Source organism: Gossypium hirsutum, chromosome D10, assembly GCF_007990345.1.
Source record: "Gossypium hirsutum isolate 1008001.06 chromosome D10, Gossypium_hirsutum_v2.1, whole genome shotgun sequence".
In the NCBI taxonomy this organism is placed as follows: domain Eukaryota; kingdom Viridiplantae; phylum Streptophyta; class Magnoliopsida; order Malvales; family Malvaceae; genus Gossypium; species Gossypium hirsutum.
Genome location: NC_053446.1, coordinates 55606760 through 55632835, shown reverse-complemented (window position 1 = coordinate 55632835; position 26076 = coordinate 55606760). Strand labels below are relative to the sequence as shown.

General features: G+C 32.8%; 1 long non-coding RNA gene and 1 pseudogene across 4 annotated transcripts; both read right to left on the bottom strand.

Annotated features, from left to right (window-relative positions):
• Window positions 1-7271: 7271 nt before the first annotated feature.
• LOC107915655 (septin and tuftelin-interacting protein 1 homolog 1-like) lies at window positions 7272-20385 on the bottom strand (annotated as a pseudogene).
• A 681-nt stretch (window positions 20386-21066) lies between these two features.
• On the bottom strand, window positions 21067-25281 carry LOC121222470 (uncharacterized). Of its 4 annotated transcripts, XR_005919777.1 has the most exons (5): window positions 25132-25269; window positions 24998-25033; window positions 24812-24914; window positions 23717-23761; window positions 21067-21249 (listed from the first exon to the last, which is right to left on the bottom strand). It is a non-coding gene; the product is annotated as an uncharacterized lncRNA (long non-coding RNA). The 4 variants fall into 4 exon arrangements; XR_005919776.1 differs by lacking the exon at window positions 24998-25033 and having other exon boundaries at window positions 25132-25281; XR_005919778.1 differs by having other exon boundaries at window positions 21067-21261; window positions 24998-25146.
• Window positions 25282-26076: the final 795 nt, after the last annotated feature.

The window sequence follows — 26076 nt, the reverse complement described above, 5'->3', positions numbered from 1 at the left end:
CCCAAATGGCGGAACTCGGTTACAGTGCGGTTATGCGTTCCTCTGTTGCCATCAGAAAGATTTCGGTTGTGCGTCTTCCAAGATCAGCATATAACGACCTTGGAATATAAATGGCTTCCCGTGTACCATATACCATTCTACGTACTTGCGCATAGGAGAGAACCCTCCCTCTAAGACATACAATGGAGAGCGCCTCGAAAGTCAATCATTTCATAGAAAGATATACGGTTCATGTTTTTCCGCCCAATTTAAAGCGTCCCGACCCGAACCCTTTTTGTTCATTCTGTGGATTTCTTTGATGTTGACGGGAGGGTTTGAGATAGGTTGTACGCAACTGAATTGCCTGAATACCCAACCTCCATTGTGTCACTCCACCATATGGAAATGAATCAACAGGACATTTGACACAATTAGCTGTTGCTGCTCGGTAACCCATGATGGTAAGAGCGTCGTGATCCCTTCCTCGACATATGGCATCCATAGAAACTGCATAATATAGACAACACGTTATTAGTTTTTTTGTGCAATTATTGTATTTAAAAAAAGAAAGATTCGGAAGTGTATTTTACGCCATCCCAGAATGAGTTTCGATCATCATATGGTACACGGGTACGGTGAACGATCGCCTGCTTCCTGATATAGTTGCCCATCTAAAAGAAAAGAATAAATCATCAAATTATTTTTTCTATACAAAAATGAGTATATTATACTATACAATTAAAAAAAAGATGGCAAAATGGACCTATACAATAGGCTTGACCTATTGGCCAAGCCGTCTACTGGTGCTGGCCACTGAAAGCTTATTTGCCAGGCCTGTCGCAAGCCTGACACAGGCCTGGACTATCATGTCTTGTCAAATTTTTCTTTTTTCATTTCAATTTCAATTTCAATTTTCAACTTTCATTTCTAAATTCATTTCACTTTCATTTCTCATTTCATTTCATCTAAATTTGTTTTTTTTCATTTAAATTTATTTCATTTTCCATTTTAATTTGCATTTTTTTCATATTAATTTTTGACTGATTGTAATTTATTTCATTTCAATTTATACTTTATTTTCATTTCATATTTCATTTCATTTCATATTTTATTTTCATTTCATATTCATTTCACTTTATTCACATTTTAATTAAAAACTTAAATTTAATTTATATATTTTATCTTTTTCTCATGTTAGGCCTTGGTAAACGGGCTTCAGCTTGGTGCCGACCAATGTAAGGCCATCTGTGGCAGGCTTGGTGCCGGCCATTCAAAAATTTTTTTGGTAGGCTTGTCACCTCAAATCAATATTTTTTTTCCTTCTTTAATTTATATTAAATTTGAATTTTATTTCATTTCATTCCCTAATTTAATTTAATTTGTATTTCACTTTTTACTTTATTTGATTTTCAGTTGAATTAATATATTTAATGTGTTTTAAAATAAACATGTATGTATATTGTATTATAATTTAATGTGTTTTAAATTAAATATGTATGTATATTGTATTATAATTTAATGTGTTTTAAATTAAATATGCATGTATATTATATTATAATTTAACGTGTTTTAAATTAGGAATAAGAAAAAACATGTATTAATTATTATATTTAATCAATTGTATAATTTTAATAAAGTATATCATTTGTATAATTTTTCATATTTTTACAATGTTTTTACAAGAACATGCGGTCAATAATATATCATTATGAGATGATTGACCGGAAACATAGACACGATATGGGCAAGTTGATCGGTTGTGTCCGGATGTTCGACACGTAGTACACAGTTTGGGTTCACCCGTCTTCTTGATGTCCATGTCATTTCGAATTCTCGTCGATTGTGGTCGACCTTTAGGATGTCTATGGAGACTACGGTTAGGCACCATCTCGAAAGCAGATGGTGGGACTTCCCAGTTTGAGACATCAGGGATTACAGGAAATTCGTTCCCCTATATACGCAATATGCGTTGGAACGTGTAGATCTCGTCTATGAATTGTTCAACATTTAAGTTTGCTCTTGCACACGATGTATGAACATGTGCACACGGATATCAGAGAGTCTAAAATATCCCGCACTCGCAACTCCTGTTTCGCAGATCAACTGCGTACGACCTAGGTGGAAGACTCGAGCGAATGGCCGATGTATTCTTGAACTCGAAAAGTCTTCAAGTTGCGCGAATACAATTCTGCGTTCATTGTTTGTGCCCTTCAACTATTTACCGCCAAGGCATTTCGGACAGCCTCAACGTACACGTTCCCGACCTCATTTTCCTTAGCTTGTCTCAACCTCTCCTAGGCATCAATATGACCAACCTATAGAATGTTACTGAGAAAACAGTAGAAATTTGCAGATGACGTGTGCGCCTCAATACAGAGTTAATCGCTTCTACCAGGTTGATCGTCATCTGCCCATATCGAAACCCCTCATCGTAACTTTGAGTCCATTAACATCTGAGATCTGTTGGTAAAGATGACATCTGAGATTCAAGCCTCGTGAACCTCTGGCTGAATCTTCACGGTTCTAACTCATGAGCTACATATGCAATTTGAAATCAGTATTTTAAAAACTTACAGGCTGATAAAATTTGAAAAGGAATTTTTGAAATAAATACAAACAATATTTTTTTACCCATGTTCACGAGATCTTTTTTCCATTCTTTATTCTTATAATCTCTGTGAAAGTTTGCCACGATGTACCGAATATAATAAACAGACCTCCACAGAACCCCCGATCGTGTTATTGTAGCAAGTAGTCATTTTGATCTGTCTGATATAAGGTAAATGTTATCTTCTTTGACAATGTGCCTCCGCAGATTTCTGAGGAAAAATTCTCAAGACTCGAAGCACTCATGCTCCACAATGGCAAAAGCGATCAGGAGTACATTTTAGTTGCTGTATTGTGCAACAGTAATCAGATGTATTTACGTGTATTTACCATACAACCAGGTCCCGTCCACCTGCACCATTGGCTTGCAGTGAAGGAAGGCTCTAACATACGGTTTGAACGTCCAAAACAATCAGTGAAAAACTTGTTTCCCTCATTATATCTCTCAATCCGAGCTTTTATATGGCAGTGTTTGCAAATCAGCCATTGTCCCAGGCACATACTTCTGCATCTTGGCTATCCACCCTAAAAGCTCGTTGTATGATGCATCTCAGTCACCATACAACTCTTGCATCGCCATTTGCTTTGCCCACCATGCCTTTCGGTACGACACTTTATACTTGAATCGAGCTTGCATGTCCGCAATAAAGACCAACACCTGAATGGTGGGTGACTTTTTCATCGAAGGGATGATGCAGTTACATATACTTTTTGCACCTAACTTTCGATGGTCTTGCGACATACGAGCAGAAGTACATGTGTGTGGACCTTCTAGTTTCCTTATCATCCACATTTATGTATGCTGCATTAACACGGCCAAACATGCCAATTACACCCACTTGAGGCTTTCCAACATTCTTCTACGTTCAAAGACTGCGTCGACTTTGTTACTTTGTAATCCACACCTAATTTCAAGCTAAGTTGTTTTATAGCATATAAATAGTCTTTCTTGTTATCGAATTGTTGTCCTAAGAACAACTCTCATCGTGAAATTCATCATCAAGTAGGTAAGCTGGCACAATGTTTGTATATTCTGGGAACTCGCGTGCAAGAGCAGCATCAAGATCCACGTCGGTCATGAAGGGCCCTAGATTATTTCTTATAACTATACCAGGGCCCATGTTCTTGGCCTAATGGGGGTTTGCATTTTCACCCTCCACCAGGCCTTCCTCGTCTATGTCTTTAGGGATGTCATCCAAATCGGGGCTACTGAAATTATCATTGGGATCATGGTGAGACTGATCATCATTATCGGACCCTTCATCACCATCTTCTATGGTGGCAAACACCTCTAGATGGATCTCTAGACGAGTACACGAGTTTGAGATGTTATACGAACATCCCCTGGTGTTTGGATTTTTAAGAGTTGGCATTGACCGTCCACAATCCGACTGATCTTCCTAGGAGACGTTAATATCAAAATTAATTTCAGAACGCTAGCTTGTTGGAATTACAACTTGAATGGGATCTAGTTTAGCCATTTCTGCGAACAACTCAACCAGGCTGGGATTATCCATCTCAGGGGGGCAATAAATTGCTATCATTGTCCCTAGATCGTCATCATCTTCAAGCTCCATTTTTGAGAACTTGAGCGAATCTGTTGAAACTGAAAATTTGTAAAACAGTCTCAACATTTGCTTCCTGCAATGGGTTGCTATCTTTATACTGATTTTTTGTTTTAAATCCGCTAGTGAAACATGCTTGTTGAATCTCATTCCTATTTTTTTCCGACTTTGAAATACACAACCTTCTTCAGTTGTATTTATCATTTCTCCATTGAAATAAACATAAACAAAAAAATCTGGAAACCCATCTTAAAAAAATTTTGCTTCCTTCTCAACAAAGAAAAAACTGATATTTTTAATCTCGATTTTCAACTAATAAAGCAAATAAAAAAGCAAATAAAAACTCAAATAAAAACTCAAATGGAAGACAAAACACCTATATATATGATAAATTTGGTGTCGACCATCTGATTCCCAAAATTAAGAAAACTAATTTTTTTAATCTGATAAAGTTGGTGCCGGCCATCGGTGTCCGAAAACCAAAAAAAAAATTTAGGACTCGAAAAAGGTGGTGTCGGCCATCAATGTCCCAAAGTAAAAAAAAAGTACCTTGGGACCTGAAAAATGTACTTGGTGTCGACCATCTACTGACCAGCACCCAATTTTTTTAAATGACACTTGTGCCGGCCATCAGTGTCCCAAAGTAAAAAAAAAGTGCATTGGGACCCGAAAAATATACTTGGTGCCGACCATCTACTAGCCAACACCTAAAATTTTTTTTAAAAGACTGGTGTCGGCCATTACATGGGCAGAACCAAAAAATCTTTGCTTTTCAAATATTAGTATTTTTGTATACCAGTATGATACGATTTAAAAAAAAATACCCTGGTGCCGGCCATTCATGTCCCAAACTCAAAAAATTTATTTTTTTAAAACCTGACACAATCATTAGGTAATGATTGGGTCAAAACACAATGTGGTGCCGACCATTGGGTTCCCAAAACCCAAATTTACTGTTCATTTCAGGTCATTTTGGTAAATATTTTTGAACCAGGGTCATTTTTGTAAATATTAAATTTTTTGGGTTAGATGGGTAAAATAGCCCTATTTTTCAAAGAGTTTTGGCCACTTTAAAGTGCTTTTTCGATGCTCAACATTGGTTCAATGAAATCCGCAAATGGAATAATTTGACAGCAACCGTTTTAGTCTTTGCGATCTATTGCATTATAGTTCTTAAACCAGATTTGATTATTGCCAACAATGACTCTATATAGTATCAAGTTATGATCCTCCAATGGAGTAAGTGACCGAGGCATCCAACTCATATCGATGGGAACCTATCGGTTGTCGGATCTGTAACAGCCGATGAATTGGATGAAAAGTTTGATACTTTCCCGTCTTCGAAACAACCTGATATTTTTCGGATGAGAGATAGGATCGACTGAAAAGTATTGCGGGGAGAGTTGTGACGGTGGTTGGTGACATTGCAACACAGATTAAGAGGTTTCAGTCACTGCTAAACTGGTGAGACCTAAGAATAACACTAATGTTCCTTGCCTGTTGTCGTGTTGGATATTTCATGTTATAACATTTATTTAGTCTTAAGGTTTTTCTTCTTTTTGGAGGATTTTATGTAATGAAGCCTCCGTTTTTAGGAAAACATGTGCTAAATGCACCTTAGAATTTTTAGGAAAACAAATGCAATGATTAACAAAGGGAGAATCTTTTTCTCTCACCTCCCAACCATGACCGCCCTGGCTCACCTATCCCCATGGAGCTTGAACGAGCGACAGAATAAAAAGGGTGATGATTTGACCTACCAATGACCTTGAGATGGTAGAGGAGGAGGAACCTAAAGCTTATTTCAAAGACATGTTTATATACAATTCTAAAAGCAATAATACTGATTTTGGATTCGAAGAGGATGACTTTGAGTTGGCAGTTGATGATGTGATTAGAGGTATCCATTGGCTAGGCCAGGTCTAACTAAAATTTTTGATCCGTTTGCTAGGTTTGGGTCTAGCCCTAAAATAGGCCTAAAATTTTGTTCAAATCCGATCAAGATAAAAATGTTAAAACTTCAGCTTGGTCCAACCCCCTGCATTAAAAAATATATATTATTTTTATATAATTTTTTTAAAAAAACAAATGCATAAAAAATACTAAAAACATTAAAATAAATGTTTCTCAACAAATTGAAAACAAATTAAAAAGAATATGTATACTTAAATAACACTAAAATAGGTGCAACTTAACAAACAAATGTCTCTAAAATAATAACAAAATTTACAATAAAACAATAGTTATACAATATCCAAACAATAACAATATAATAGTGAAATGGTGACAAAATAGTAAGAAAACAACAAGAAAATAGCAGCAAAACAGTAAAAAAAGCCAAAAAATAATTTTTTTGCAAATTTGGGCCGGGCTTGAGCCAAAAAAGCTTTACCCGAGGCAAGAACCATTTTTAAACGGCTTTATTTTTTTACCCAAACTCATTTTTTTACCCAAAAATACATTAAATTTCACTTTTTAAAACATTAGTTTTTAATGTGACACTCGTTACTTTGAGATTTTAATTATATTAGTGAAAATAATTAAAAAATAATTGTTGAAATTTGACTTCCTTTTCAAAATAAATTCACAAAATATGTTTTACTTACATGAAACAAATAACAAGTAGATAAAAAATGATTTTAAGAGTGCATGCTTCACGTAGTATAAATAACATACAATTTTCTTTTTTCTTTTTTTTTTTAAATCATAATATTGAATAAACTTATTAGCATTAAAATAATTTTATATTTCTATTGTCGTTGTTGTTCGAAAATGATTTGACATTTCTTTCGAAGAATCATTATTTTTAATGATTCGTTCTTTTTATATATAATTTTGACTTAGTAATGAAAATTTAATTACTTTAAAAGTTATATTGAAGTATTATAAATTAAAGTGCATTATAGTTCAATACATTCTTTACAAAGGAAATAAATAAAAAGATTTCAAATTAAAGAATTTTATGAATCGATTTATATTTGTACGATGATTTTCTATTGAATTATAGTTTAATACATTAGACCTCCATAACCAAAAAACCACCGACCTCCTTTCAAAGGACAGTTTAAAACTCAAAAACACTTCTCACTGCAGCATCTTTCCTAGTAAACTACCTAAAACTCAACGTCTCCTTCCAAGATAATTATAGTGCATTTCCAACAAATCATCAAGTGAGACCGGGGACCAGCCATTATCATTTCACGCAAAAACTTTCTGGTGAAATGAATCAACTATTACACTTATGTTACCCAAGCCATAAACCTGTTGACCATTAGGTATCTTTCCAGGCTTGGGATTGAATACTAACTCATAATGATGTGCATAGGCCTCAACTACCTCATTCAAACTCATCTCAAGAACACCATCCACCGGGGCTGCAGCTGGCTGTTGTGCATGTGCAGCTGCTCTCTGTTGAGCCTCAAACTGCCTCTGCTCACGCACATTAAGATATGTAACATTCTCTCTCAAACCAGGCTACACTACTGGTACATGGTCAGCAGCCTGAACCATCATCTCAAGACCACAGTGAAGTTGATTAGGATGCTTTCATTAGCCAAAAGCTCCTATGGCAGAAGTCCCTTCCAACCCATGTACCAAGTTTTTATCTCCTCAAAGTTGGGTTTTGAACACAACCAATAATGCAAAACCTGCAGCCACTTTACAAAGAAAATTTTCTCCAACAAATCAACCATGAGATGACTGGGAATTACAGAGGCCCAATACATAACTGTTGAGTTATATCAGCACTCAAAGATCAAAACAAAGAAAAATTTATGTTTGAAAGATGAAAAATAGAAGCAAAAACACAAGTTGGTTGAGAGAAAAATTGACAACTCTTAATTACTACAATAAGCAACATTACCATATACATAAGTAGCTTCATTACATTGAAGAAAACAAAACATTGCTTGTGCTAGTATCCAAGCTGTAAAATCATCTTAATGATAAGCTAAGAGGCTACTAAATCAGCTAAGTACATGACTAACCTTAGCTAAACAAAAATTACAATCAAACTAAAAATAAGTCACATGTTACAAAAAGTTTTAACAACCAAATTGCACATTGGACATTTGCATGCTGCTGCATTGTTGCCAACTTTCAACACTCCTCATTGGCTACTAAGTAGCAGACACCAATATTTTTTCTCAAATATTCAAACTTTGCATTAGCGAGTGGCTTGGTTAGAATGTCTGCAAACTGAACCTCAGAACTACAATGAATCAAATTGACTTCCCTTGATAGTTCTACCTCCCTTACAAAATGACACTTGATCTTGAAGTGCTTGGTCTTGCCATGAAACACAGGATTTTTGGCAATAGCAAAAGCTGACTGGTTGTCCACCTTGATCTCTGTTGCTTCCTTTTGATCAACATTCAAGTCACTCAAAATTTTTCTAAACCAAATGGCGTGATTAACAGTAGTAGCAGCTGTAATATACTCTGTTTCTCAGTGGATTGTGCTACTATTTGTTGTTTCTTAGAATTCCAACAAAAGATCCCTGAACCTAGAGTGAAAAAATACCCCGATGTGCTTTTCATATCATCAACTTATCTTGCCCAATCACTGTTTGAGTAACCAAGCAGCTTCAATTCTTCAGCCTTCTCAAATTTCACTCTAAAGTTTAGAGTTCTTTTGACATATCTTAGAACTCTCTTAGCTGCTTTGAAGTGAGCAGTACTGCTGCAATGCATAAACCTTGATAGAAAGTTCACTCCATACATGATGTCTGGTCTTGTTGCTGTCAAATAAAGCAGACAACCTACAAGACTTCTATATCCCTTGTCATCTACTCGTTCATGGTCACTTTTGCTGGAAAATTTTTCTCCTTGTGCCACAGGAGTGCTAGCAGGTTTGCAAATTGTCATGCAAAATTTGCTTAGAATCTTCAATGCAAATGCTTGTTGACTTATAAAAATGCCATGCTCATTCTGATTCACTTTCATGCCAAGAAAGTAAGTCATTAAGCCTAGATCAGTTATCTCAAAAACATCTTGCATCTATTTTTTAAACTCTTCAATCAGTTCACTTTTGCTACCAGTAACTAGAAAATCATCCACATATAAGAATACAATCAATAAGGTCTCATTCTCAACCTTTTTGACATAAAGAGTAGATTTATTGACACTTTTCTCAAAGTCAAGCTTTGACAGATATGTGTCAATTCTGTCATACCAGGCCCTTGGAGCTTGCTTTAAGCCATACAAGGCCTTTTTAAGCTTGTAAACCTTGTGTTCTTCACCCCATACCTTGAAACCATCTGGCTTCTCAACAAAGATCTCTTCTTTGAGAAATCCATTCAAGAAAGTAGATTTGACATCCAGCTGGTGCACTTTTTGCAGCTTTTGAGCATCTAAGGCAAATAGCAGCCTTATGGTGCCCAACCTTGCAACTGGTGCAAAGGTTTCTAAAAAATTAATGCCATACTGTTGGCTATACCCCTTCACAACTAGCCTTGCTTTATGCCTTTTTAGGGACTTATCTGCATTGTGCTTGGTCCTGAACACCCATTTCACACCAATAATTTTCTGTGTGCTAGCCTATCAACCAGCTCAAATGTACCATTCTTATGAATCATTTCCATTTCTGCCTCCATTACTTCTTTCCAGCAGTCCTCTTTTGCGGCCCCATCAAAGTTAGAAGGTTCAAAAATGGTCATATCATAACTTTGGTAAATGTCTGTGATAGTTCTTGTGCCTCTGATAGGTACATCATCATATTCTCCCTCAATTTTAGCTTCATTCTCAACATGCTACAAATCAAGATCTCGTTGGTCTTGCTCAGACAAGCTTGCATATGTTCTATCCCATTTCTAACAGCTACCCTCATTAAATTTCACATCTCTACTCACAACAATCCTTTTAGTGGATGGATCAAAGACCCTATACCCTTTCTTTGTGTTGCTATAGCCAACAAAAACTCCAGGCATGAACCTTCTTTCTAACTTGGTTCTTTTTTCAGCTGGCACAAGTGTGTAGCATATACAGCCAAACACCTTCAAGTGTGAGACAGTAGGCTTGTGTCCAAACCAAGCTTCAAATGGTGTTTTGCCTTTGATTGCATTTGTTGGCATTCTGTTGAGTAAATACACTGAAGTATTTACTGCCTCAGCCTAAAAAATATTAGGCATTTTCCTTTCAAACAGTAAACACCTGGCCATATTAAGGACAGTTTTGTTCTTTCTCTCACAAACACCATTTTGCTATGGTGTGTAGATGGTGGTTAACTGATGCTAAAGTCCAGCTTTATCACAAATCTTCTAAAAATTTTGAAACACATATTTAGTCCCATTGTTTGACCTCAATACCTTCAGCTTACAACTTTCTTGATTCTTAGCTAAGGCCTTAAACTTACAAAAAAAAATTTAGCCACTTTTGACTTTTGTTTCAAAAAATCACCCAACAAAATCTGGTGCAATCATCAATGAACAACACAAAATACTTGCTGCCATTCAATGAAGAGGTCTTCATAGCTCCACAAATATCAGTATGGACCAGTTGAGGCCTCTCTTAAGCTATCCAAGCTTTGTTAACTGGAAAAGGTAGTCCGGTTTTCTTGCCAAGCTAACAGACTTCACATACTTAATTTTTAGGTTCAATCTTAGACGTGTTTTCAACTAGACTCATCTTATGCAGCAAACTAAGTGACTTGTAGTTCACATGCCCCAACCTCTTGTGCCATAAACATGATTCATCAGTCAGAGCAGTATATGCCTTTACTTCTTACTAATTCACATTTAAAGTAAAGGACCTGTCATGCATAGCTACTGTCACTAGCTCTTGACCATAAAGATCCTTAATCACACAAGTTTTATATTCAAAGATAAAGGAGTAACCCTTTTCTAACAACTGACCAATACTAAGTAAATTATGGTCAATATCAGGTACAAAAAGAACTTCTGAAATTGTTTTGTTACTTGATTGAGTGCATATCACAACTTTACCTTTGCCTTTGGCCTCAATGAACTCACCATTTCCAATTTTGACATTGGACACAAAGCTAGTATCTAGTTCCCTAAACATGCCTTCATTTGATGCCATGTGATAAGTGCAGCCACTATAAATCAACCAATTCTTTTTTACCTTGAGCGAACTTGCAAAACAAGAAGCAGTAAAAACATGCTCCTCTTGAGCTTGAACATCCTCAACGGCTTGAGCTTGATTATGCTATTGTGGTTGTGCTTTTTCTTTGTTTTTACAAACTTTTTCTATGTGACCAAGTTGGTTGCAACTTCTACACTAAATATCAAGCCTATACCAACAATATTTTTCCAAATGAGTGGATTTTTTGTAGTGAGTGCATGGTAGAAACTTTTTTTTTCTAGCATCCTTCTTTGGCTTCTCTTTCTTTTCAAACCAAGGCTTTTTTCCCTTGAAGCTTGAGCTTGAGCTTAAGCTCGAGCTTGAGATTTCTTTACTTCTAGCCTAAAAGGTTCCTTAAGAATGCTCCTCTATCATGTTTGCCCTTCTCTGCTCTTGTGCATAAAAAACATTTATCGGTTCTGTTAAAGATATGGTTGACAGGTCTCTAGAGTCCTCCAAGGAAGAAATTTTTTACTCATATTTCTCCAGAAGGGTTGTAATGAACTTTTCAACTATACTTTTATCACTAAAGAAATCCCCAAAAAGCCTAATGTTATTAACTATAGCCATTATCCTATCAGAGGTACTGCTTAACGGATTCAGTCTCTTTCATCTTCAGATTCTTAAAGTCCCTCCTCAAGTTAATGAACTGCTGCTGTCCGGTTTTTTTACCCTTAAAACTCTTCTTTGAGTTTGTCTCAGGCCTACTTTGTAGAGTCACAAGCCATTATCCTTGTGAAAATTACATCTAGAACTCCATTTTGAAGGCATAACATGGCCTTATACTTTTTGGAATAGTCCTTATTGTGCTGCCTAATCGGAGCTATGGTAGGATTAACTTTCAAAGGTGGTGGCTCTGTGTCAGTTTGAACAACACTCTACAGATCATGAGCCTGCAGGTATGTTTTCATTTTCACATCCCAAATGTTGTAGTTTTCACTAGCAAAAATAGGTGGTGGAGAGAAACTTTATTCTTTTGCAGCAACCAAAAAACCAACAAAACAACTTCTGTTTCTTTTCTTTCAAGCACAGAACACACAAATGAACAACACACAGCAAAAGACCCTCAAAGATGACAGGCTCTTGATACCATTTGTTGAGTTATATCAACACTCAAATATCAAAACAAAGAAAATTTATGTTTGAAAGATGAAAAACAGAAGCAAAAACACAAGTTGGTTGAGAGAAAAATTGACAACTCTTAATTACTACAATAAGCAACATTACAATATACATAAGTAGCTTCATTACATTGGAAGAAAACAAAACATTGCTTGTGCTAGTATCTAAGCTGTAAAATCAACTTAATGGTAAGTTAAGAGTTACTAAATCAGCTAAGTACATAACTAACCTTAGCAAAACAAAAGTTACAATCATACTAAAAATAAGTCACATATTACAAAAAGTTTTAACAACCAAATTGCACATTGGACATTTGTATGATGCTGCATTGTTGCCAACTTTCAACAATAACCCATTAAAACTAATCAACCTTCTGATCTGCAAGGTTTATTTGGAACTCCTGCAGAGCAATCTGTAACTTGAGGATTATATATTGGTGCATAAGTTGTCCCTAACTCACTGAATCAAATACAGTCTCCCAAGGTGATGGTATAGCATAAGTAGATGGATCACTTGGGTGCCAAGCATAAAAAACATTACTCAACTTCATATGTATGGTTTGATACAAATCCTCCAACTTTGGCCCCAACATTGGTGGATGAACCTAAGCATGGATTGGAACAGTTTCCTTACGGGGATTCCATGAGTCAACTACTCTTGACAATTTCGGCATTACCACAGCATCCAATATGGTCTGAAGAATAGGTGACGGAAGCAACTTTTACCATGATTCCAAAAATCCAAGCAGCTCCCCATGATCTAAGGGGGTAGGTAATTCTTTATACTTAAAATAAATGTTATATAGTAAATTAAAATAGATCTAAAAATATTAAAATAAATATTTCCCAACAAAAGAAAATAAGTAAATAAAATTTATACTTAAATAACACTAACATAAGTGCAACTTAACAAGCAAATGCCTTTAAAATAGTAGTAAAATTAACAATAAAACAAGTGTTTTATAATATCCAAATATTAATAATTAAAGAGTAGCAACATAATAGTTAAATAGTAGTAAAACAATGGCTAAAAGTGGGAAAACAACATGAAAACATGTAAAAACAACAACAAAAATAGCAAGGGTTTTTTTTATCATTATTAAAAACTCGGGCTAGGCTGGGTCGAGCTCAGGCAAAAAAACCTTACCTGAGACTCAATTCATTTTCTAAATGGGTCTTTTTTTTGCCTAAGCCCATTTTTCGAGTTTATATTTTTTCCCAAACCCTCCCAAATTTTGGGTGGGTCTTTGGGCCGGGCTGGACTACCTTTCACATTTGGGAGGGTTTAGGCAAAACTATTAGGCCCGAAAAATGGGCATGGACAAAAAACAAGGCCCATTTAAAATATGGGTTGGGCTCGGGCTCGAACATTCAAGGCCCAAGTTCGACCCAACCCAAATTTAAGTTTATAATACTTTATATTATGCTATTTTTATATATTATGTAATTTAGATCACATTAAAAAAATAAATATATACTAAATATATAATACTACTCTAATGTAAACGTTAAAATAATGTTAAGATGTCTATAAAAATTTTCAATAAATAAAAAATGTATAAAATTATTAAATATAAAATAAAATAAATATTATTTAAAAAATTTAAAAATAATATGGCGGGCCTAAAATGGACTTGGGTTTGTCTCTTGCAAATATGGGCAGATTTGGACAAAATTTTAGGCCCATATTTTCGGGTTGGACCAAGCTTGGGCAAATATAAATTATGTTAATATCATGCTTAGGCTTGACCTGGGCCGACCGATGAGCACCTCTATAAAGAATATATAAAAATATTAAATGTGTATATATAATACACAAACATAGAGGTGTTCATGAGTCGAGTTTAGATTAGGCTTAAGCATGATATTAACATGCTTTATGATTGCCCAAGCCCAACCCGATCCAAAAAATGAGCCTTAAATTTTGCTCAAGTCTGCCTATTTTTGTAAGTGGCTAGCTCAAGCTCATTTTTAGGCCACACATATTATTATTTTTAATTTTTTTAAAAAATATATTTATATTTATTTTAATATAATATTTAATAATTTAATATATTTTTATTTTGTTATAGTTTTATATATAGTCATATTAAATTTTTTAATATTTACATTATAGTAGCATTATATATCACTATAGATTTAATTTTTATATGTTATAAATTACATAATATAAAATATTGCAAACTTAAAAAATAGATTGGGTCAAGCTTGAGCCTTGGAAATTAAGTTTAGGAAAATTTGTCAAATAATGAAAAGTAGATTACGTATAAGCATTCAAACACCATAAAATATAAAATTTTTCAGAAAAATCAATTCATATTTCAAAAATCATTTTCTAAAAGTTATTTTCAATGAAATAAATATACCATTAAACACAAATATTTTGCCACAACTCCATTTAAATTATTTTTTATTTTAATTCCGTACATATCTTATATGTTATTATTATTAGTTTCTAATTTTATGTTTAATTATTTATTGTATGTTGTTTTTAAACATATGTCTATAATTTAAATATGTGGTTTCCACACAGATACACATTGAATAGAGTTTCTAGTTAATTATAATGTTTTTAATTTATTTTAACAATTTATAAAAATAAGTTATGAATATGAGATATTCTAATTAAATTATGTGAAATTAGAAACAAGTTAATTTAAGAAAAAACCAAGTTTTTAAAAGTTTAAAGATAATTTTAATCATTAATAAAATTTCTTATTTTAAGAAAAACCTTAACTGCATTGTAAATAAAACTGGTTTCAAATTTGAGAAAGTTATTTTAAATATAAAGAAAATATTTATATTTATTTTAAATTAAATGAAATATTATTTATTGATTAAGATGTGGCTCAACAATTATACTAAAGTCATAAAAGATAAGGTGTTCATAAGGTGTTAAGTCATAAGATGTGGCTCAACATTATTTCTTAATTTGTTTGTGTATCTTATTTTATTATATATACTCTCATTTTCAGGATATTTTATGCCTCCTCACATCTTAATTATTCCCAATTCCTCTATTCAATTGAGAGTTTCATTATATACACTAATTACATTGTAATGGATATAATTTTGCAGTAAAAGTATGATTCATTTTATTTAAGAGAATCTCTTAAAGTTCAAGGAACTCTCAACTTAATTTATCTTCTCAACAAAAATTTTATTTCTAAAAATGATTATTCCTTTACTCTCCAATAAAAAAATATATTTTTTGTGATTTAAATTTAATGACCAATTAAATTATACAATTATATTATGAATTAAATTGAAAAAATTATATTATAAAATTACGAAACATATATTTTTTCAATTGAACTAATACTTCCAAATGTATGAGAGTGAGAAAAAGGTTGATCCAAAAACATAAAAAGGAAAAAAAAATTCAAGCATTGGCTCAAAATTATCCCACATAATGGAGGTTTAGAGATAGCTATATCCGGAATGGAGATATCCGGAATGGAGATGGCTGTCAAGAAGTAGCGGTTGGTGAGCGGCACGATGGTGTAGATTTTTGTTGAAAATAGGAATTAATTTGGTGATTTGAGAATAAGGGTAAATACATTTATTAAAAATATCTTAATATTAGAATTTGTCTCTCTAACAATAATTCGACTCGATCTCTAATTAAGTGTTGTTGTTGGATTTGGAAAGAAAGAAATTTAAAATGAGTTATTAAAATTGTTATGTATTTCATTTGATTAAAATTTTTATTTATTTTAAAATTATATATTTGCATCCGATAAATTGTAAATAAATAGTAAATTTAAATTTTAAAATTAATAAAATAATTAAGTTATTAAATTGTATGAAAATTAAATTTTATTATTATATATAATTTATAAAAATAAAAAAAATGGAAAACCCTGACATAGTGGGGTTAATTAAGATTATAATATCAAGATGATATTATAAGTGATAGCAAGCTAATTTTGTGTGTTTAATCTAGTTATTTGTGGTCTAACCTTGAATAGAATGTTACTAAGCTTGTGTTTCTTGTTTTAGTTTTGTCAGGGATGAAATTGAAGTATCGAAATTCAAAATCAAGCAAAAGGGACTGAACTGGAACAAAAAGCAAGGAAAGGGGTCAAATTGAAAAATTACAGAATCAGTGGTTGATTAAAAAAGTCAAATTGTGAATTTGTCAAACTCTATAAATAGAAAAAAAAATCTAATTTTAGTTGGTTGATTAAGCATAATCATAGGTGGAATCATGCTCTCTACTGAGCCTCAAATTGCCTCTGCTCACGCACTTTAAGATATATAACAATCTGGACAAGCACACTAACAATTTGCTCCATATTAGCCTAAAGTTTCTTCTAATGTGAAACCTCAATCTCAAACTTTTCCTTCTCCTTTTTTCAGTTCAATGTTGTCTCTTTTTCATTCATTAAATCCTTACCGATCTTTTGAGTATCAAGCTCTGCCAAGTCAACAATTAACTTCAAGTTATGTTGCATCTCGAGCATCGAAACTATTGGGAAATGTGCCCATATTGTAGTAAAAATGTAACTATTTTCTATTTATTTGAACGATGAATAAATAAATAAAGTTAATTTCACATTTCACTATTATGTCTTTTGTATTTCTGTCTTTTATATTCTGCATGCATAAAAAAATTCTGACAAGTAAATATTAGCTCATTGATTGTCTAAGTTCAAACTGAAGATAAGTGGCATTGTAAGAACATTTACATTGTGAGAAAGACTACTTAATTCAGTAGATAATCTAAATAAGTCTGTAATCCCGTAAAAGAATCAAAGTGACCATTTGATTCAAATACTAAGAAGGATTATTATGTCATCTACAGTTCCAATTGGAGAGATGACTAGTCTTTACTATCGGAGCAGTTGACTCCAAGGGTAGAGATATAGATGTATTCATTGGACTTGACCCAAGATGAATTAATTCACTTGTGACGTTCATGGTGTGATTTACCTAAATCCTGAGTTAGTCACTGATCATGCATATGCAACTCATGTGCTTTGATATAAGTGGATGCTTATACTCAAAGATGATCGAGTCCATAGTCGGTATGTTGGGTACATGACTTGTGTATGGCATGGCTTTACTAGCAACAGTGGAATTCATAACTCAATTAAAGAGTTAATGAAATCCTCTCATTAGCATTATGTGGATTGATAAATATGAAACGTGGCCACGAATTGTTTGTTCTCGAACTAGCAATTTATCACAGTCATTTGTTGACAGTGATCATATTAATCATTAAGAAGACATAATGGTGACAATGAGATAAAATATGATTGTATTGAGTGAACGGATTTAACTCAAAGGAATTAAGGATATCATATGAGGGTAACACACACATAACGAGTTCATTGGACAAAGCAGTTGGATGAATTGCTTTCGTAAAAAGTATACAATAAGGAGTTTTCAATCAAGGTACTTCTTGTGGACTGACTCCATGATTAAGTAATTGCGAATTATCGGAACAATAAATTTGGACATAATTGTAATTACTAGAGCCTAATTGTATATGTTCGATTGGTCCTCTGCTAGCTCAACAAAAGCTCGATTGGACTGCATTTGAATAAGAAGAAAATTTTATGAATTTGAAAATAATTTAATTAAGTCGATTTATTCGATGTGGAATTAAATTAGGTGGTCGTGAGAATTGTTCAACTAGAGAATTTTATTAAAGAATTTTCTTAAAAAATTAATTTGGAAAATCTAAGTGATTTTTGTGAAAATTAATTTTGGTCAAATGAAATTAAATTAATCAAATTAATATGATATTTTTGGAAATTAATTTTCAAGTCAGATAATTGACCCAATGAGTAATTAAATATGAAAATTGAACTTAAGATCATAAATTGGGCCCGAGACCCCAAAATCGAGACCCAGACCCAAAAACTGGTCAAATCAGGCCAATGGTCCAATCGGTGGCTGGACTAGACCGATCGAGTCATCACTGACCTGGACTGAACTGACAGTAATCGAATCGGCTTGGGTGTCGTAAAGGTGTCGCACCTGCATCACCGAACATGACGGTGCTGACAACTATGATGGTGGCGTCTTGGTGGCCGGTAGCAGTTGGTCTTTGGTGGTTGAGTAGTGGAAGAGTTACACTCCTACTGAGATTCTACCAGAAAATTTGATTTCAGATTAAATATTCTAAAAATGATATTATTTTAATAGTTTAATATTAAATTTAATTTAATACTTATCTAAATAGTATTTTATTAATTTAATATTAAAGTAATTAAGTTTAATCATATTTGAACTCTCTAAACTCTCCCTATATAAAGAGAGCTTTGGGTCATTATTTTTCATACACTTGAATTCAAGAGAAAGTTGTAGAAAAAAAATTCTCTGAAGAAATTATTTGAGAAAATTTCTAGAGATATTTTTTTGATTTACAACTTGACCCAAAAGTTTAGAGAAATTGTGAAAGTACCCCACTAGTAATTTTTGTGAAAATTTTTCTGATTCGAAATGAGCTCACACTCGACAAATGTGAGCTTGAAGATAACGGAGAAGACTACTCGGTCGAAGCGCTTATCCTAGACGAATCGAAAACGTGCAATTATAATTATGTGTTTATTACTTTAGATATCACAATTAAGATTTTGTTTGGGAAAAATTTTAAAACTCTATTTTCCTTAAATTTATTTTTTTGCTGTGTTTTCCAAACTCATTTTTTCCAACAGGAACATCGTTCTCTCTTGCCTTCTCTTCGGCATCTAAATTCTCCAAGTTGGTCAAAACTCTAACTTGTGGCCCCCTCATATCAATTACCTTCTGAACAATCTCAACACCCTCTTCTTGCTTCTTTGCTAACAACTCTTCCATTGTAATATACTCCTCCTCTTTCCTCCCCTTCGCAATCTTGGACTGAAGCCTCTCATTTGCTTTCCCAACAGGCTGTTGACTCACACTTTTCCAATCTGTTCCAACTGCTGCAACCCTAGCAACTTAGCATCCTTAAAATCATTAAATCCCATTCCCATATTCTTAGGCATCATCTTTGCCTCAGTAGGTGCAACACTTCCTTGCTCATTCTTTCCAAGAGCACCTCCTTTATACCCCATTTTCTCAAGCAACTTCATCCCAATACCTTTAGTATGCTTCTCGAAAGACCCAACGTCCTCATTACCACCTCCAACCTCCCTTCTGCCTCTTAAGCTTTTCTTCTCCATTATCAACATCTCCATCTCTTTCTCTCTCCTCTGTGCCCCTTCCTTTATCTTTCTCCCAAAACCATCAACCTTATCAACAACACCTTTACCATCACTTTTGGGCAAGCTATCATTGCCACCAAACCCAAAACCCATGCCAGACAGTCCAAGCCTGCTATCATTCCCATTCTCATCAGGAACACTATTATCATTCTCTACCTTAGAACTCTTATAAATTTCTTGGGTAGGCATTACAATAGCTATAGAAAAAAAAGTTGACAAGCTTCGTCAAGTTGACTTTTTTCCCAGATACTTTCCTTCTCTTCCTTGATGAAGAAGAACCATTGTCTTCAGAGTCGGTATTAGATGCAAAAACACCGTAAATAACATCATCTCTTGTCTGAGTCTGTTTTGCTTTGCGCTTTTTGTAGAAGGATTTCCATCTCTTGATATTTACATAGAGGGTGGGAATTAGATTTATACGAATGAGGGGAATTAGAAATCAGAAGGAAATGAGAGTTAATTAAGATTTAGGGTTTAATATTTAGGGATTTAGGGTTTAAGCATGACTTAATAAAAAAGAATTCCTATCTTTTACTTTTTGTTTCTATTTTTTAAAACAAATTTTAATCTAAATACATGTTAAAAAATTTAACTTTAAATTTAATTCACTTTTCTAAATAAAATTTAATTCATTGAAATATATATTTTTCATTTGCCTTTATATTCTAATCAAATTATTCTATGTTAAAACTTTTTAAGTAATGATAATTAATTAAATTTAAATAAAAATAATTTAATAAAATTTTCTTAGGATTAATATACAATTCAATTAAATATAAGTTTAAAATAATTATTTTTTTTGAATTAAATACACCTTAATTTTAGATTACTTCATTATAATATTTAAAGTAATTAAATTTCCATTACTTTGTAATTAATAATGGAGGAAGAGGAATAAAATAGGTAGGAAATAAGTGTAAATAACAAGGTTAGAACTGTTTTTTTAAATATAATTTTGTTAATAGATCTAAGGGGTTGGTTATTCTTTTCAAATATTAGGGTGTAGGTAGATTTTTTCAAACTGTCACTACATCAAAACAGGCTTTTAGCGGCGTTTTTTTAGGCCTTTAGCAGCGCTTCTTAGCGCCGCTAAAAGTATTTGCGGCGCTTTCACTAGCGCCGCAAAAAATGCCACTATTGACAACGTCGCTAACTTTTGCGGCGTTTATGAGGCAAAACGCCGCTAAAGATCATGTTCTTTAGCGGCGCTTTACCTACAAACGCCGCTAAAGAACATGATCTTTAGCGGCGCCTTACCCGCAAACGCTGCTAAAGAACATGATCTTTAGCGGCGCTTTAAACACAAATGCCGCTAAAGAACATGATCTTTAGCGACGCTTTAACCACAAACGCCGCTAAAAAACATGATCTTTAGCGACGCTTTTGATAAAAGCACCACTAAAGGTCATAAAAATAAAAAATATATTATAAAAACACCACAAATCCAATTTAGAAATGTATAATTTAATTTGAAGACGTATTAAAATGGAAATTCATGAACAAGACGTATAAGGAATTGTGATCGAGGTACATTGATACGAATAGCATGATCAAAGAACTTAATCACGTAAGGAAAATACATGGTTAGACAGATCTTTTTACATTTTAATACATCATAACCATAATTGGTACAATTTTATACCCTAATTGCTGCACCAGCTGCAGTTTCCAGTTGAAGAACCCTGATTCCATTGACCTCCTGCATTATCCACTAAAGAGAAACAAATGTAAAACAAGTGGTCTCCAATCAGTGTATATATATATTTTTAAAAACACACAAAATTAAGTAGTAATTATAAAGACAATAAATAAAAATCAATACCCACAATTAAAATAAAATGCCAAACATCAAAGAGACTAAGGACAGTATACATATACCTATAAAGTATATAATAACTCTCCAAACACATGAAAAACTTAAAAAGAAAAAGAAAAAAAAAGAAATATATATACCTACATCGGACAGTATGCGTATCCACACAGATACATGAGTACAAGTTTGCTGCAATATTTTCATTTAATTCATATATCCCTAATAGCTAATTCAACATCCAAGGCAAAGTAAACATTTACCTTTCCCTATTTCCGAAACTACAAAGTAAAAAGCCAACCTTTTGATGAGTTTACTTATGCAAACTACCATTTTGTGCCTTATATTTTCTAGTATTCTCTTATTACAAAGGTGCTTCACCTGCAGCAACAGCTAGAAAATATAATAGGGTACCACTTTACTTCTCATCAAAGATGAAACTTATAGCATTTTTTTTCCAATGATTCTCAAAATAAGTTCATAGCAAAATATTTCTGTATGATGTTTTAGAACATTTATGCATTTCTGCATTTTCATAGAAAACAAAAAAAGAAGTCTAGTGATAGACGGACAATACATAATGATATCAAAAGGTAGCTAATTCAACAAGTTGTCTATAGAAAAGGAAATGGCAACTTAAGTTGTGCTCAAGATTATCTGAAACCAATCTTCTCTATGTTGTTTATGTAGCTCAAATATGCCTATAAGAATGTTATGTGTTCCCTTAACAGTTAGGTCTTGCTCCCTAATCATAAAATAGACACATTATACTGATGTTATCATTTAGGAGGAGGATTATTCATGAAGCTCTCGATTGAAAAAATTATGCATAATTATTTTAACAGAAACTTTGAACTATAAAGTGTCAGGATATAATGTCATAATATTTAAGGAATTCAAAGTGTCATACATTGATAAGCCTTACTGCAGTGTCAGCACCAATTACAAAAGCACTACCGGGAAAAAGTTCAGCTTTCTTATAGAAATAAGGCTGATTAGAAATTATTACTGTCTTTCCTGCCATTATAGAAACACAACCACTTATTCATTATTATAAAAGCTGTAAAATCAAAATAATAGCAATTAGGGAACCCTGCAAAAATTGTATGTGATTGAGAATGCAAGCAAAAACTGATACAACATACTGTCATCATTTTAAGAAATACAAATTTCTATATGAAGTTCAAAATCAATAGTGAATATACATTTATAACAGGGGCTTGTTAAAGCCTCAAATATTACTGATAAAATTTAAACCAAAAACCCGAATGAGAAAAGAAGCACATAAACACTTAAAACAGACTTTAGATAATGACACTATTAATATAAAATATGCTCCATTGTAATATTGAATATTACACTATCTGGGCCTTCTAATGTTTTGAATGTTTTTTTATATTAGTAGTATACAAGCTATACATCAACCTGTTTATATACATCAATCTTTTTTACAGTAATATTAATATTACAGTATGTTTTGTATATAGTATGTGCTAAATTTTCTTTGCATGTACATCTTTATGGATTTATCTATTCAATTTTCCATTGCAACTCAAATGGAAAAATTCTAAAAGGTAAAACAAGGAAATCCTAAACAACATTCAATCTGTCTTATCTAAACTAATTACACAAAATTTATTCATAGGGACTAAAAGGCACCAAAACCCGTACCAGTAGTTACAAAGTGAGCAAGCAAAAAGAACAAAAAAGCAAAAATATAAGTAAGCAAGTAGTAACAAAAACCCATACCAGTAACAGAGTAAGCAAGCAAAATGAGAAAAACAAACAAACAAACAAAAATAAGAGCAAGCAAAATGGGGAAAAAGAACAAAATAAGCAAAACATTGCCGGAACTTGAACCCGGGTCTCTCGGGTGAGAGCCGAGTATCCTAACCAACTAGACTACAACGGATTGATGATGTAAGACTATTTTTATTTTTGTTTTTAACAATTTATTAATTATTTGTCATTTTTAGAGGGTGGTAAGCAGGGTTTGCAAAAGATAGCATTATGCTTTAACATTGGCTTTAAGGCCTCTTGTGAATCAAATATGTTTGAGTAAATGCTATCTCAGTAAGACAAAAGTAACTATACTAGATATTCAATAACTTGAATTCATTCGAGGTATGCTAAACACTATCAGCTTGCTAGTAATTCTCCTTATTGGGAGTCACATCCCAGAAAATAAGTTATTCCAAGAAGTTAGTTATGTGTAGGGAAAACTACATCATCAAAATATAATGATACCGGCATAACAAATCAAGAAAAAGAAAGATAGTTAAATAATTAATATGACAATAAGAATGGATAATAGTTAAATAAATAGAATAACACAACTTAAACTCTCATGTCAGACCTGTCCCACGATGACTTTCTCAACCCAAGGGTATGCAAATTCACCCTGTAGACAAAAGTGAATATCTGTTATTAATATTTTCAGATTCAAATGAAAAAGAAGGCATTAAATTAGCCATATTCAGTTGTATATATACACCTCTTTGCAGTTAAAGATTTCAATGACTGATTCTTTTAGTGCCTGTACATAGGAAGCTATATAAATAATTTCTGATAGTCAAAAGGTAAAGTCAGTTCTTGTAGAATATTACCACTTGTTTACTCGGAAGCTTGGAACCATTTAATAGAACTAATTTAACATGAAATGAGAAAAATATAGCATGATGGATATGAGTTCAGGAAGTCAGCAACAATCATAAGAATCTAAGACTAAATAATATTTATATATATGCATAAAATAATAAGTTTTGAGTGCAAGCAACTACATTATAATCATCATAAAATGAGTTACAAACATAAAGATTAAATTTGAAATCTAAATTAAGCTAATAAATTTAAATCCACACCTTATCACTAAACTAGTGTAATGAGCGACATACCAATGTCGTGTGGTTGAATTGCTTATTGGTAGTGTATAAAGGGCAATGATTTGCTTCAATTTAACATATCAATATTTTATATAAATATAAATTAATTTAAACACACAAGATATATGAATATGAAATAAATACTCAAATCTACTCTCTCTTTTTGTGTGTGTTTTTGCTAAATTTAAAAAACATTAATTCACAAGACAACTTTTTTTTTTAGGTACAATAGCACAGAATAATTTTAGATGATTCTTTAAAGCGCATTCATTTATATAAAAGACCATAAATATATTAATAAAAAGGCTGTAGAACAACGCATGAGCCAAAAACCGATAGCCAGGTTAGACAAACCCATTAAGAAAAGTAACATTAAATCAAAGCAAAGTATACAGAGCCTAAGGAAAAAGATAAGATGAAGCATTCACTACTTACTTCACCTCTGTTTACCAAAATTTTATTTTATAAAAAGATAAAAATCATGGATTCATTCGGTTTAAAATATACATTCCATCATTAGTAAACATCAAATGAATCCCTTTCGAGCGAGTTTGGTCAGATCTATTTACCAAATCCACAGTTTCCTTCAATACAGCCTCCAAGACTTCATTTTTATCCCCCATTTTCTCTTGCTCTTAACTCAAGACTCCCAAAAAGATGAACTTTACCTTGCTGCAAAAAATAAGGAAAAGAAAAGAAGACATTACACAACTACCAAGAAAAGAAAAAGAAAAGTTGAAAGAAAAAAATGATACCCAGTTTTCAAAAGGCTTGATCTTGAATTTAGATTACTGTTGAGGAACCAAAATGAGAACAGCCCAACAACTCCAAAACAACAACAAACCAGGAAAAAGAAAAAGACCAAACAGAGAAGAAGAAGAAGACGAACCGCTTAAAGAAGTAGAGACGAGCGACGGCAGAAGGGACGGTCTACGACAATGCAGCAGATTTGGGAAAGGTTTGGGTCGTGGAGCGCAGCAGACTAGGGTTCTTGATTTGGGGGAATTTTTGGGAAATTTGGGAGGGGAATAAAATGAGGTTTTTCGGGTATGGGAAAAATTGAAGGGGAATAAATTTGGAGGGGAATAAATATTTCAACCAGAATGAAAACTTGCGGCGTTTTTGACCCTAGCGCCACTAATGTCGTTATTGTGCAAGACAAAACGACAACATTTTGTTTAAACTACAACGAAACTTTGCGGCGTTTTTATTATAGCGCCGCTAATGCTCATTTTTAGTGGCGTTTTTTTCTTAGCGCCGCTAAAGAAATTAAATTCGCAGCCAAAAACTACACCGTTTTGTCTATATTATTAGGAATTTTTTGCGGCGTTTTTCGTGGAAACGCCACTAATAAATTAAATTCTTCTATTGAAACAACGCCATTTTGGGAAATTTTAATGCATAGTTTTGTTTAAGTAATATTTATAAAAATTAGATAAATTTATAAATTTTAGTTTTTTAAGTAATATTTATAAAAATTAGATAAAATTAAAAATTTTAGTGTTTTTATTTCATTTTTATTTTTGTATTTTAATTTTATTTCTTATAATTTGGTCCTCTCCAAAATTAATAATTATACCTAAATTATCCATAGCAATCTATTACTTTTTTTTAAACTTATTTATTAATTATACCTAAATATATCAAATGGTTTAGATTCAATTTTTTAAAAATATAAAAGCATTAATTAATTGTATAAAATTACAAATCTCAAGTAAACCTTAACCTTATTAAACCCTAAATTAACCATTGAAATGATATAAATTTTAAGTTTATCTCTCTCAAGGCATAATTTAAACCCTAAATTATACATCTTTTACAATTACATAATTTA